The sequence below is a fragment of the Apium graveolens genome, chromosome 5 (genome assembly GCF_009905375.1).
Source record: "Apium graveolens cultivar Ventura chromosome 5, ASM990537v1, whole genome shotgun sequence".
Lineage (NCBI taxonomy): Eukaryota > Viridiplantae > Streptophyta > Magnoliopsida > Apiales > Apiaceae > Apium > Apium graveolens.
Genome location: NC_133651.1, coordinates 12,936,570 through 12,943,295, shown reverse-complemented (window position 1 = coordinate 12,943,295; position 6,726 = coordinate 12,936,570).

Genomic DNA, 6,726 nt, shown 5'->3' with positions numbered 1-6,726 from the left:
TTTTTTCTCGAAGTTTGTAATTTTTATAACATAAATGGTTATCTTCTAGTTTTATTTAATTTATTTATTACAGTTATTTAGGTTCCATTTATTTTGAAATATAAAATTGATATTATAGTTTAACGTTAAATCTCAGTATTTTATTTTAGTTTTCTTTCTCTCGCATTTTAACCAATTAAAAGTCTCTTAACTCATATTTTAACATTTATCTTTTACATTTTTAGTAGTCAATATTTTAATAATATGTACAACAAAACTGGGTAAATATTTTTTTTAATTAAATACTTTTAAAAAAAATTCAGTAAATATTACATAACATACAATTTATTGCAATATTTTATTTTAAAATCAAAATAATACAAAACCCCACTTATATTAAAACATAATATATAACATTATTTTGTAAAAATCATTTTTTTTAAATTATAAAAAAGAAGAAAATATCTAAAGAATTAAAAAACCCAAACAACCCAAATAAGTTGACTTTGGGATATGTTAAACTCCTGTCTTAAAAGAAACCCACATAAAATCAAAATCATGTCTTAAAAGAAGCCCAGATAAGAAAACTACCGTGACTTTGGGATTCTCAACTTCTTCAAGCAAAAAGTAAATTCTTTTCACCAAGGAGACAACACTCTCAGTAGAATCAAACTCTTTCTCTACAATGGAGGTATGAATCGATTGTTTGTCTATAGTTTATCTTGCTTTCTTACAATATATATATGCAATGGAACCATGAATCAGTGTTAGAACTTGAGATTATATTGATTGATTGATAGAATTTTAAAGTATACACACCTTAACTTAATCGATTAATGTTATATAGAATTTAAGAACATTACTTGCTCAAATTCATGTAATTCTCAAGTTTTGTATCCTATACATGTAATGTTCTTGTAAAATCTTTGATTTGTATCACATGCATTTAATATCTAAGTAAAATAACGTGCTTTATATTGATTGAAACAAATTTATTATGTAATTATAGATAAAGAAATGATCCAGTTCTAGAGCGAAGAATGTCAAATTCAATTTAGGTAAATATTTAACCTAGAATGTATATACTGCATTTATTTAGGTACATTAACATAATACCAACTGTACAGATAATGAAGAGAGTATATGTAGCTTTCTGGCAGCAAATATAGAAGACTCTGATTTTAGGCACTTTGTAAGTGTATATTTTACAGCGTTAATTTATATAGTGTCAAATTTATGTTTATTTTTAAATGTATTTGATTTAATGGTACTTGATCAGAAAGTGCCAGAGGATTTTAAAAGTTTTTGTGGTGGAAGAATTCCAACTGGCTTGAAGATATATTGTAAAACACATAAATGACGTGCTCGATATGATTCAGAAATCGGAAAAAATGTGGTCTTGCTCGCTTTATGGAGTTTTATGGAATTACGATATATAATCTTGTTTTATTTGATTATCATGGAAATGGGGTCTTTAATGTCAAGATATATAAGGAAGCGACAATTGAGATAAACTACTCGACGATAGAACCAAATATGTGAATGTTAAATAAACCGGAATAGAAAGACGAAGAATTCATGGTTTTCTATGGAAACATTCAGTTTCAGAAATCTGTCGCTATGTTATATGATAGTTTCCTGAACAAAACTGAAGCTTACCGTATTAGCGTAAATAGTGCAGACTTGCAAGGTGATGGGATTGATCTGGTAAGATTTATTTGCAATTGTTTTCCATATCAGGTCGCATTCATACTTTAATACCAGTGTGTATATGCTGGATACCTGAACAAATTTTTGCATATATGACAGACAATGAAGTCAGGAACAAAGAATTTCTACAAAAACTTCAAATATGGAAACTCTGTCAGTCTGAGGTTCACCACTAAGGAATGGAAATGTGAGGTGGAGAGGGTTGGAGGCCATTGCAGATTTGGGAAAGGCTGGTCTGATATTGTATCAGACACAGGACTTGGAATTGATGATTCTATAGTGATGTACAGGATGCATAATGATATAGAAAATGTGAACAATGTGAATGTTTGCATCTATAGACGTGATGTTTATGAGAAAGATCTTGATAGAGGTAATGTGATAAATTAACTACTTTAAATTCTATATTTAAATTGATTCAATTACGGATATTCTACAATATTACAAACTTATAAATTATTTTATTTTTTGTGGCAGGAAACTTGTTTGCGCCAAAATCATTTCTGAAAATCGTCTTTAAAGATACTTTAACATGTGGAGGTTTTGTAAGTATTGTTGTGTATTGATAGGATGAAAAATTAATTGTTATTCATAGATGATGTATAGCTGTATTGTTAGATGAATATGGACTACATAGTGGTTAAAAAGATATTTAGCGGGAATGCTTAGTAATCATGCATAGTAATATGTCAACAAATAATAATTGATCTCATTTAAATTAATAATTAAGCATATGTATTATTGATCTTGTTAATCATATAATTTATAATTAAAAAACAAACTTAATACAAATAGATATAACACGGGCTATATAAAATAGTAAAATTAAGATAACAAAATTACGAGAACTAATCATATAATTTTTCTTTTAAATAACCAAAACTAATGCAAAACCCTTGATTTATATTTAAAAAATAGCTAACTGCTAATAAATATGTTTTCTACAAAAATAAAATAAAACAAATGATTACTTAAGTTGAAAATATATTTTTTTTTAAAATTAAACAAACACCATATACACACCAGAATAATAATTATACCTTAGATTAATAATAAGTAAGATTCAGTTTCTCTGCATTGGAGGACCTGATTTTTTTTACAATTAATCGGTTAAATACGTTTAATCCCAACTTAACCGAAAATATAAAATTGTAAGGAATTTATTTTAAAAAAAAAACAGATGATTAAAAATTTATAAGACTAATTTTAAGAACATAACTGTTGCAAATAATACTTGAAGCTTATCAACCTCATTTAAAAATAATATTTTAAAAATTTTATGGTAAAATATACTAAAGCTATAATGTGCTTTGTTTATACTACTATCCTTATTATTGCAACAGTATACCTCTACCGAATTTAGAGATTTTAAGTTATGATAAAATGACAATTGTAAAAACTCTATAATTTAATAAACTTTAAATGTAATGAAGATATATTTATAAAAAAAATTATCTTAAAACAAAATAAAATTGTATGAATTGAAAAAGATTTAATAACGGTACATATTTTAGTTATTCTTAATACTTAACAGTTTATGGACTAAACATTTATATTAAAAAGGAATAATAATTATTTTATTATAAAATTTACTTTCTATTAAAATATTTATTCTTCATTTGCAAATATTAATCAAATATTAATCAGAATAAATCAAAAATTTAATATATTAATCGATAAATCAAAAATCAAATATTAATCAGAATAAATATTGAATAAATATTAATATTTTAATAAAATTTAATATATTAACATCATTATTGAATAAATAATTCATATATATTGATTGGAGTTTAAAAATCGAATGAATTAAATATTTTATAAGAATTAATCGGAGATTTTTTGAATATCGGATATTAATAGTTAACGTTTTACTTTTTACATATTGTCTCTTTACAGATTAATATTAAAACTAAAATTAGTAATTAACTAATAACTATTTAGTAACATATATTTCTTTTGGAGTTAAATCGGGATATAGACACCAACATATGTAAACTTTAATATATCCTCCTGATGCAATATTACTATGTAATTTGGAAATCAAAAATATAAAATTAAAAGATAAAAGAATCAATAATGCTAAGTACCTAAATAAGAAAGTGATAAGCACGAAATTTTTGTCACTTCAAAATTGACAATATTGAGTTGCATACATATACATATTAGTTTCCTTTGCCAATTCTTAAGCAAAGAATATTCTAATTATAGAAAAGTTATTACAATTAAGGAACAAAATAATTATCAAGAATCATTTCTAAGAGGCAACTTGTGCTATGGAAATGGACATCAAACTGGACAATTCTATGTGCAGGTGGAGCATAAATGTACTTTTAGACTTGTTCCACTTAGGATAAAATGATCAACTTACCATGAATCAAGAAGCTCTCGGACAAAAGTAAAAGCACCGTGTGGTTTCCTAACATTTAAACTTCCAGTAAAGCCTTGCTCTTAAAAAGTTATTCTCATACATCAAGTCTAATAGCTATAAGTAAGGTATGGACCTTTTAACACCTTTCTGCAGCTTTGCGGCTACCGCAGTAAGAAAAAGGTCTCTGTTTGTTGGCTGATGTAAACGCCTTTTAGATTACAAGACCACAATCATGTCTACCTATTACGCACCACGGTATAACCACTAATCCTTTTACGTAGATCAAGCGGTGAAGGCTTCCTTCTGAACTATTATCGAGTATCATGTCCTCTCCAAGTCGAGGTTCTCCATAATGTTTCCAAGAACATGAAGACCAACCACGCATGTTCCATCTAACAGCTGTCCAATAAATTTATGAATAGCACACAAATTTTCAAGTTTTCTAATTTTTCAGAACAAATAGGAGTTTTCCACCACGATCATGAAAAGCAAAGACATCATCCATGACATGCCTAGCAACGAGAGGTGAAATTAAAAATAGTATTTTACCTTCAACAATATTGCCTTTCAGACTCTGGCAATGCAAATTCAAGGCCACATGCTGAAAGATTGCACGGGTGGTCTGGACAACACTAATGATAACACTGAGTCCTGGTTCTGCAAGCACAATATCTGAAACCCAAAAATCAGTTTGCTATTTGACAACTCGTAGCCCGCAAAGCTCTAAATCACATTAAAAAGATATATTATTAGAAAAAAAATACTAATGATTCTTAACAAAAAAAATGAAACTGCATATTTACATCTATAAAAGTTTTATATCAAGTAGACCCCTATAAACATATAACCATATGTAATTTTAAAATTACTACCACAAACAGAGAGGGAATTTTTCAATCTGATATTTTAAATAGAAACAAATATAGAGATGAGAATTACACAACCATTATTTCTGAATGATATCATTGCACATACAAAGAACATTACTAATATACATACATGACTTAGGTGAAAAGGGTGATAACTGGTTGGAAGCAGGCCTCCGCTAGACACTTACAACATGTTTGAAAATTATAATACAGAAACTGAACAATACATATATAATGAGAAAAATTAACTTTTCATGAACAAAAATGATATGAAATATTCTTAACCTGATTCACTTTTAGATGCTACTGAATTATCAACATTTTCTCCATATACGATGATATCCATCAAAAATAGAATGATTCACACTACTGAATATATACATTGGTATATTAAGAGGAAGAAGACAAAAAAATTAGAAACTACCTGAATTCCATTAAGCATCACATATATATATATATATATGAAATAAATGAATAACAAATGAGGTTGCAGGAATTTTACAATGCCGCACAAAAATATACCTGAGAGTGGACTGGAAAAAACTAAGAGCTGGCATTTCCTAATATAATTTTGATTCAATATAACAATAATAATCCTGAGCATACAATAAAATCTAATTCTGTATATCGGAATGGTGAACCACAACTTATTTTTAACGGGAAGCATAGAACGTTTAACATTAATCAGAACCTCTGTATTAATAATTTTGTGATATATAAATACTGAACTTGGTTACAAAATCAACAAAATACTCCATATGACACATAAATAAATTACTCTAATAATAAAAAGTTAAACATGACTATCAAACAGGTCTGGATAACAAATGAGGTTGCATGAATATTGCAATGCCATACAAAAATATATCTGAGAGTAGACTAAATGAAAAAAACTGATTGCTACATTACAAAACATAATGGGCCTATCATTGTAGTTTATCAAATTAATCAACAAAAAATATATTAAAATAGCAAAAAAATTCTAATAAACCCTCGCTTGATTGAAATAGCTCTTCGTGAGAAAGTCTCGGTAACATCCGGTTCTGTTTCATCTGTTGAGAATCAACATACGAATCGAATTCCAGAATAGACAGGTAAAAAAACATAAATTTACCTGATCGATCCATCCGATCCTTATCATAAAATACCTCTAAGATTCATCAATACATCATCATCTCCTGCCGAAACCAAAACAAATATATGTAAATAATAAATATACAAACATATTAAAGTAATACAAACAACAATGCTATAATCACAAAAAAGAGGGATTAAAAAGACGAAGAGTAATATAAATATGCTTTTCCGCAACTCCTTTTGATTAACACCGGCCAAAACACACCTTCGATGAAAGATCTTGGATTCAAAATGGCCATTAACATATACAAACCAAACCAAAATGGAGTTTATCTATTAACTGCCTCAACAATTTAAAAATGTTTATCCATTAATAGCCTGCAAACACCATACGATTGTCAACAAAAGTTATACATATATGAATATGGAGATTTAAGAAAGTAGTATAACTAACCAATTCGATATAGAGAGGAAAGATCTTTGGTATATGAAATTTCCAAATATTGAAAACATTGTTGAATTGATATAATTCAAGATTAATAATAATTTCAAGAATTGAAAGATGTTTATCAATTAATGGCCTGCAAACACCATACGATTGGTAACAAAATTCGAAATCCTGAGAAAATAGTATAACTAACCACTTCGATACAGAGATATGAAATTCGAAATCATGCATCATTGAACAAAAACAGGTTAGACACACATACAATGAATTCA